Below are 9,637 nucleotides of genomic sequence, written 5' to 3'. Positions count from 1 at the left end.
TGAACTGCTATCTACCTCTTTGATGTCCCTCCGACTATCCTTGACCGGACTTTGCGGGCTTTATCTTGCATTAAACGTTATCCCCTTATGTATCTATACACCGTAAATAGATTGATTGCAATCATGTGGTGTCTTTCCGCTGATGGGTTAGCACGCAACCAAAAGGCTTTTCACTGTACCTCAGTACACCTGAAAATAAACTAAACTGAACTGAAACAGTTTCAATTGCAGCCTCCCCCTCCCTTTTACATAGAAACATAGAAAATAGGTGCAGGAGTAGGCCATTCGGCCCTTCGAGCCTGCACCGCCATTCAATTATGATCATGGCTGATCATCCAGCTCAGTAACCTGTACCTGCCTTCTCTCCATACCCCCTGATCCCTTTAGCCACAAGGGCCACATCTAACTCCCTCTTAAATATTTTCAGACCAGTGCTACTCCAGAGCCACTGAAACATTTTTATTCATGAAACGGCAGAGATGGTCTCTCTCCCACCAGTCTGAAGAAGAATCTCGACCCGAAACGTCACCCATCCCTTCTCTCCTGAGATGCTGCCTGACCTGCTGAGTTACTCCAGCATTTTGTGAATAAATCTCTCCCACCATTGGTCTCTCTCCCACTCACATCTAACCGGGGCACAGGGTCTCTCCTCTCGGAGACGGCTCTGGGCAAGACCTGCCCATTACGCGAGAGAAGTGGGCGAGATCGTGAAAGGGTCGGTGAGCTAGGCCAGAATGCTTACCTAGTGTAGAATCAGCAGGAACTGGCACTTTCCACAGATAGAAATGGAGCAAAGGGGGGGGGGGGTGAAAGAAATTCAAAATAACATTGTATTTCCTTTGAGAAACCTATGTTAAAATATCCTACAGGTTCCCGCAGATTTCACAGCTGCTCCAAGAGAAATAATTCAAACCCTAGTGCTTTGGCAGAAGGGAGATTATTCCCCACCCGGTTACTTTCCTTGCTGCAGTAAGTGGGAGAACCAAGAACCACAAAGGAGCACAGAATCAGCAGGTTTGCTCTGAAGATGGACACCTTTGTGGTTGTCCTGCAACAAGCGAAGAAACAGGGCCCTCTGGACATGTGGGGAGGGGGTGGTGCAGAGATGGGGGGAGGGGAAGAGATGGTCAGAAAGAGATCAACCACTTCAGATGCAAGATTATAATTGTTCCCTCGGTGCACTCCTTGAACAATGCAAAGCTACAACTCCATGCCACACTCCTGAACACAGCACGATCAACCTTGGTTTTAATGACCCAAGAAACCAAGGGGCCACAAAGCCAACTCCATTCAAAGAACATCCCGTCCCTTGTCCACATCTGGCAAGAATTTCTCCTCCGCCTCCAATCCTCTCCCTACGTGATATCACTGCTGAAGCATGCAGACCTCCAGGGGACTTTGTCCACGGGATTACAAAAAAGGGATTTGTTCCAGTCACATTTTTATAAATCACCAGAGTCATGCGTTTCAACAAAGTCGGCCATTCAGTGCCAGAGCTCCATCCCGTCCCGAGGGAGTCGGAGAATTGCATTCACCTCAGAACAGTACGCGTCACAAGAGGCCAGGGGCACAGACAATGGTATGGTGGTCAAAAGCAAGCAGCAGTTACTAACTTCACACCAGCAGCTCGAAGGAGCAACACCAGAGGAAAAGGAGAGGTGCTAAAATTACCAAGCAGCAGCACCCCAGGTTAATTAAACGCAAGATAAAACAAGCACTGAGGTGCACGCGTGGAAGATTAGAATCTGAGAGCAAGTAAGGCAGCACAGTGGCAGATTGCTGCCTCATGGAGCCAGAAACCCTAGGTCGATCTTGACTACAGGTGCTGTCTGTGTGGGAGTTTGTATGTTCTGCCCCCATGACCTGCGTGGGTGATCCCTGGGATGGCAGGACTTTCATATGAAGAAAGACTGGATAGACTGGGCTTGTACTCGCTGGAATTTAGAAGACTGAGGAGGGATCTTATTGAAACATATAAAATTCTTAAGGGGTTGGAGAGGCTAGATGCGGGAAGATTGTTCCCGATGTTGGGGAAGTCCAGAACCAGGGGTCACAGCTTAAGGATAAGGGGGAAGTCTTTTAGGACCGAGATGAGAAAACATTTCTTCACACAGAGAGTGGTGAGTCTGTGGAATTCTCTGCCGCAGAAGGTAGTTGAGGCCAGTTCATTGGCTATATTTAAGAGGGAGTTAGATGTGGCCCTTATGGCTAAAGGGATCAGGGGGTATGGAGAGAAGGCAGGTACAGGTTACTGAGCTGGATGATCAGCCATGATCATATTGAATGGCGGTGCAGGCTCGAAGGGCCGAATGGCCTACTCCTGCACCTATTTTCTATGTTTCTGTTTCTATGTTTCTCCAGGTCCTCCGGTTTCCTCCCACTTTCCAAAGACGTACAGGTTTGTAGGTTAATTGGCTTCAGTAAAATTGTCCCTAGTGTGTGGGATCGAACTAGTGTACGGGGTCACTGTCCTAGTGTACGATCACAGGTCGGGGTGGACTCCGGGGCAGAAAGGCTTGTTTCCACACTATCACTAAAGTCTAAAGAAATATGGAATGTTAACCTTGCAATCGACCTTTAGTTCGTTCAACTACAATGCAAGGTCTTCCTGCTTTATAAATAATCCGGCTGTATGTATATGATATGATATGATATGATAATGAAATATGGAGGCGGTGGGGAAGGTGAAAGAGAACACAAGAGGCATAGATGGCGTAGACAGTGAGAAACTTCGTCCCAGGATAGAAAAGTCAAATACTAGTGGACAGAGCTTTAAAGGAAAGAGGGGCAATGTTTAAAGGAGATGTATGGGGCAAGTTCTTTTAATAAAGACACAGGCTGGTAGGTGCCTGGAACTCATAACAGGAATGATTGTCGAGGCAGATATGATATTTAAGAGATTTTTGGATAATCATATGGATATGCAGGGAATGGAGAGATATAGATTTTGGGTAGATAGGTAAGAGATGAACTTGACATTATGTTCGGCATAGTCATTGTGGGCTGTGAAGTGCAGACATTCTAGTGCTGTGGTGATCTACGTTCTATATATTATGATTTGTCAGTGCCCTAAACGTGATGGTTCTTTGCTTACGGTATGCAAAACAAATAATTTCACCGTGACATGCCACATGCGATCATAAACCACCAGTCGACATTATACTGATAGTAAAAGCTGAACAGTCTTCCTCCCTCCAGGAGGTGACTCAAGGGATCTTTAAAACTGCAAGGGAGTTCATTAGCTTCTCTCTCATTATTTTCCTTGGACGCTATCACGGTTATGGAAGATGTGTGTTTCCATAGAACTTTCACAACAACAGATTATTTTCGAACAATTTGTTTCGCAGATGATAAATGCAGCTGGCAATTCACACCAAGCAGAGTCCCCCAGCAACAGAGTGATAATCTGTGAGGGAGGGAGGTTTTCGTGAACTGATATTGGTTCCAAACGCTGGCCAAGACACCGGGATTACTCGAGAGCAGGCGGGTGCGCCGATTCACATTTTAGCCAAGAGGAAGGGTCTTCATTTGTGCAGAGCTTTCTCAGAACAGCTTGGAGAAGAGTCTCTGACACGGTATCTAACTTCACAATCCTTCCATTTCAGGACGGGGTTGATTCCCCCCCCCATCAAGTTACAACTTAACCCAAGGTGCAACCGATGTCACCAGTCCACTTCCTGCACACATTAGAGTCAATTTAAAGTTTGAGAACACGGCAAAGGGGGGTCACACAGCGGCGTGACAAGGCCTTCTTGAAGTGGTCTCCTGTTTCCTGCTCGAGCTGGCCAGCCAATTTCACACTAATTTACACTGCCCAGTTGGCCAAACTGAGACTGCAATCAGTCAAACTATTTGATGCCCGATCACAAGGCATTGTATGAATGATTTCACTGTTGAACCCAGAGACAACAATTCCGACAAATTCCTATTCCGACGAACAGCGTACACGGCAGGAAGTCAGAATTGCCTCCAGGAAAGGTCAATGGATGAAGTGAAGTACGTGACCTTCCCTTTGACAGGCCCTGATCATTGTTCATCCTGTGGAGGGCCTTTCTCGTGAACGCCGATGACGTGAGCAGATGGGAAGAGGACACGGGGTATCGATCCAGTGGAAAAAATTAACTTCCCGAGCTCAGACTCGGCTCCTGTCCAGGCTCCTGTTTAAATGCTAGTGGCCCAGAGTCTAATTCACCAGGAGAGTTTTAAAGTTCAGCTTAGTTTAGAGTTGCAGCGCGGAAACAGGCCCTTCGGCCCACCGGCCCCCACACATCAACACCATCCTACGCTAGGGAGAATTTTTACATTCATACCAAGCTAATTAATCTACAAACCTGTACGTCTTTGGAGTGTGTAAGGAAACCGAAGTTCACGGAGAACATAAAACTCCATACAGAGAGCACCCGTAGCTAGGTTCAAATCTGGGCCACTGGTGCTGTAAGCGCTGTAAGGCTTCACTACCGCGCCACTCACTATTTTCTACAACAACTTATACTTCAACATTGATGAATAAAGAAACACTGCATCCAAGAAGGATCCTGGCATCATTCAATGCGTATTATAAACCCAGTTATTCAAGCACAATTAAACAATATGCCCGAGGGCTCATCAGAGGGTTTCCAGGGTTTACAGGTAATTATCAAAGCACAGCCCTTTTCTGAGGGCTCATGTAAGTTTTAATCATTGAATAAGCAAGCGGACATGATAGACATTCACTTTTCACTGGAATTTTTATGGTAGATGCAGAATACAGCCAACTCGGCCCTTGACCAGGGATATAATTGGAACCCAAATAAAATCAACCCAGCCCTCCGCAGTTGAATCTGGATCTTTTCACACAAAGACCGACGGTGCTCTTGGCCACCGAGAGGGCATTCATTCACGAGTCGTTATCCCTTCGTTTGTCGTGGTCAAGTGGCACGAGTAACTATCAGTGAAGCAGATTGTCAGCATCAATCTACGAGTAAGCAGTGATGGTCTGGAAGCAAGACAAGACCCCAGCACCAACACCTAGACTTGTAACTAGATCACCAATCCCCTTGGAGGCACCACGGTAGCACAGCAGTAGAGTTGCTGCCATACAGCGCCAGAGTCCCTGGTTCGATACCGAGTACGGATTCCCTCTGTGCAGAGTTTGTACGTTGCTCCTGTGACAGCATGGATTTTCTCCGGTTACCTCCCACATTCCAAAGACAAGCAGGTTTTTCGGTTAATTGGCTTCCGTAAATTGTCCCTAGTGCATAGGATGTGAAACTGGGATAACGGGTGATCATTGGTCAGTGCAGACTCGGTGGGCCGAAGGGCCTGTGTCCACGCTGTATCTCCAAACTATACCCACTGGACCCGCCAGCACTGTGGGAGGGTCTTCACCTCATGAAAGGCCCCGATTTAATAAAGATGGCTGGCTCGCTAATCTTCTGAGAGGTTAATTACACGTGGGAAATAAATACCAGTGATGGCCACGTCCACAGAATGTGCAATTAAAAGGTTTATGGTTCCAACAATTTAATGGAACATTGAAACTCGAGAGTAATTGAAGAAAAAATGGTGCATTGAATGCACAGTAAGGTCCTTGCACTTGCTCTGCTTTGGATGAGTGCAATAATCTTCGACTAACAAGCATCCAGATTGGTAAAAGTGCATTTGTCGGAAGCAAAGAAAATGCATCCTGTTCTAGACTTTTTTTTCCCCGCTTCGGTGATGTAGAACAAATAGAAACCTTCACAGCTATTGTCTTTTAAATCAAATTAAAATCATGTTGCACCCTCCCTCCATAACAGGCTGCCAGGAAGTAAAATGCAATCATTTTGCTATTCACTGTTTGTTAGCACTTCCTCGATTGTTGGGATTCAATTAATTAGAGAATGTAATAAATTGTTCTTTGTTCCCCCTTGTTGCAGTCGCTTACACGTTGTGCTGTGCCAGAGCTCCACGTCTCTGGTGTGGTGCTAAGTTCATATGTGGAAGCCTGGTTTGACCACATTCTTATTTAATATCGCACTATGCACTTCCCAAATTAGGGTTATAGGACAGCAATATTAAAATGCGGCTGGTTGATTTTTCACCCGGCTCTGACCAACACCCCTCAAACCGTGCCACTGATCTCAACTACATTGTGCAAAAATACATACAGACACTGACTGTACCTGTTAAAGTCATTGTCACACATCATGGAAACAGGCCCTTCAGCTAACATCCATTCTGACCGAGTTGCCAACCCAGCTGGTCCCACCCATCTGTGCCTGACCATATCTATTCAAACCTTTCCTATTCATGGAAATGTTTGCGTGCCTTTTAAATAACGAAGCTGTATCCTCCTCTACCACATCCTCTGGCAGCTTGTTCCATGCAAGCACCACCCTTTGAGTGAACAAGTTGCCCCTCAGATCCATTTTGAATCTTTCCTCTCTCACATTAAAGCTATGCATCCTAGCCTGGGGAAAGGACTGCGGCTGTTCACCTTTTCTCCTCACCTCACGATTTTATGTACCTCCATTCGGTCACCCCTCAACCCCCTACGCTCCTGTGAAGAAAGTCTCACCCTATTCAGTCTCTCCTTGTATCTCAAGCCCTTCAAGCAAGGAACCATTTGCTCTCAGGCAGAAGAATGGTCCTCAGCCATTAATAACAGAAATAGCATCTGCAGTTCCTTCCTACACAATACTCTGTACTCCTTTCTTTTGCATTCTTTTGCCCCAAGGGCAAAACTAAGTTTAGAAATCCTTCAACATCCAATATCCCCGTACACGGCAAGAACCGAACAGGTTTTCCCCAAAGCATTCAAAAAACATATGTTTTAATTGATTTAGAATGTTTCAAGCTGTTGGTTTTTAACATCAATGACGTGAATGTTGACACAAATGTAGAGGTTAACAATTTAATTAAAATAATCAAGCCAACACCCCTCAAACCGTGCCACTGATGGTGATCTGAATCCATTCCCTTGCCATCCACTCTGTGTACAGTTGACTGTAAGGCACAGTACAATGCCAACTCGATCTTTAAGTTAGCCGATGACACCGGAAGTATAGGAAAGAGATCAAGAACCTTGGGTCATTTTGTCAGGACAACAACCCAACAAGACGAAAGAGTTGGTTGTTGACCTAATAACCAATGGGATGAACACAACCCTGTCCTCATCAACACAGCTGCTGGAGAGATGGTCGACAGCTTTGAGGTTCCTAGACATCCATAATCACTAGCAAACTTTCCTAGTCTCTTCACATTGATGCAGTGATCAAGAAAGCCATCACGATATTTACTTTCAAGGCAGCTCGAGAAGACTTGGTACATCCATGAACATTCTCTGGAGCTTCTGCAGACGTGCTGTAGAAAGTATTCTGATAGGATACATCTTGGCCTGACCTGGCCTGGCGTTTGCTCGTTACTGCCTGAACCTGCAGAGAGTGGTGGACATTGACCGGTCCATCACGGGCTCATCACTACCTTCCATTCAGTCCATCTTCACAGTGCGTTGCATCAGGAAGGCTGGAATTATCCTCAAGGTTGACTGCCGCCCTGGCCACTTCCCTTTCCCTCTTCTATGTTCCATGAGAAGATACAAGAGCTTGAAACCTCAGATGGACAGGCTCAAGAACAGCTTCTTCCTTCCGCTGTCGGAAGGAACTGCGGATGCTGGCTTCTACCGAAGATGGACACAAAATGCTGGAGCACCTCAGCGGGTCAGGCAGCATCTGTGGAGAAAGGAAACAGGTGACATTTCAGGTCGGAACCCTTCTTCAGACTCCGGAATCTTCTGTCTGAAGAAGGGTCTCAACCCGAAACGTCATCCATCCCTTCTCTCCAGGGATGCTATAAACCAGCATCCACAGTTCCTTCCTACACATTACTCTTACCCCAACCTCAGTTCACTATTCCCTTGTACTTTAATGCATTTTGCACTACTTCAGATTGTATTGCAGTATTTGCACTCTCGTATTTATTGATGTGATTATCATTACCTGACCTGACCGACCTCCTCCACAGGCACACTCCCACCTGCACCCCCCGCTCTGCTGCTGCCAATCTCCTATCCCCCCACATCCTGACCAAACTCAGATCCTGGGGGGACAGGGCTTTCTCCATCGCTGCTCCCACCCTATGGAACTCACTACCCCAAACCGTCAGACTCCTCCACACTCACCACATTCAAAACATCACTGAAGTCTCACCTGTTCAGTACTGCCATCAACCACTGAAGGTCACCTCACCTTCTGTCTCCTTTCTCTGTTCGTTTACTTATTTATCTATTTATTCACTTCCCTATGTTCTCTAAATCCCTGTAAAGCGTCTTTGAGTATATGAAAAGCGCTATATAAATGTAATGCATTATTATTATTATTATTATTATTATTACTGTATCTAAACAGTTTAGTGTGCGAGCTTCATGTGAACAAGGAATTCCATTGCACCCTGGTGAATATCATACTAAGAGACAAAGGTCAAACGCACGTATTTGCCACCAGATCTGAACCAGAACAATTAAATACCTACTTGCAGCAACATGAACATTACAGGAACATTAGATGCAACAAAATGGGTATATTTAAGATTATCCTGCTCAACCACTGGCAGTGTTATACAATCGAGCTCCATTTTAAAAAAAGCACAAATATACACCAATGAATAAGAACGTCAGTTGAGTTTTATGGTTCCAAGGTGGTTTCTGTGGCACAGTCTCTATCACAAGTAGTAGTGCACCGTAGACGGTTATGATGTGTTCCATCTGCCATTTAGATGAGACCCATTGAATGTCCACATGTGCTTCTGCCCATGCAGCACAACCTGGTCTGCAATTGTCTCAGTACCTCTTACTACAGAGATTGCACTCTGCCAAGCATATTTTTCTACCAACAACACGATATTCATGTGATAGGAGCAGAATTAGGTTGTTTGGCCCATCAAGTCTCCTCCGCCATTCAATCATGGCTGATCTATCTCTCTCTCCTAACCCCATTCTCCTGCCTTCTCCCCATAACCTCTGACATCTGTACTAATTGAGAATCTATCTATCTCTGCCTTAAATATATCCACTGACTTTGCTTTCACAGCCTTCTGTGGCAAAGAATTCCACAGATTCACCACCCCCCGACTAAAGAAATTCCTCCTTGTCATCTCCTTCCTAAAAGAACATCCTTTAATTCTGAGGCTATGACCCCTAGCCCTAGACTCTCCCACTAGTGGAAACATCCTCTACACATCCACTCTATCCAAACCTTTCACTATTCTGTACGTTTCAATGAGGTCCGTCCCCCCCTAAATCTTCGAAACTCCAGCGAGTACAGGCCCAGTGCCGACAAACGCTCATCATACGTTAACCCACCCACTCATTCCTGGGATCAACCATTGCTGCTGTGTGCATTTTTCTTTTGACAATATCAAATTCAATGGCTTCGCAAACCAGATTCTCACCCCAGGAGTTGAGGTTTTTAAACCGAGCCACGTCAAGAGATAACTTCCCTCTCCCTATTGCGTCAATGGATCTGAGCTTTTCTTGTGCGCACAGCTCAGTTAGGCTGCCCAAGGGTTGGTAAAGATCATGCTATCAGCTGGAATTTTGTTTCCATGCCACTAGTACCTCCTCCTTTCACTGCAAAGTGGGTGAGAATTCAACAATTCCTTTTTCTCACACTGCCCAAAA

The sequence above is a fragment of the Rhinoraja longicauda genome, chromosome 23 (genome assembly GCF_053455715.1).
Source record: "Rhinoraja longicauda isolate Sanriku21f chromosome 23, sRhiLon1.1, whole genome shotgun sequence".
In the NCBI taxonomy this organism is placed as follows: Eukaryota; Metazoa; Chordata; class Chondrichthyes; order Rajiformes; family Arhynchobatidae; genus Rhinoraja; species Rhinoraja longicauda.
Note: the sequence above shows the minus strand (reverse complement) of the source record.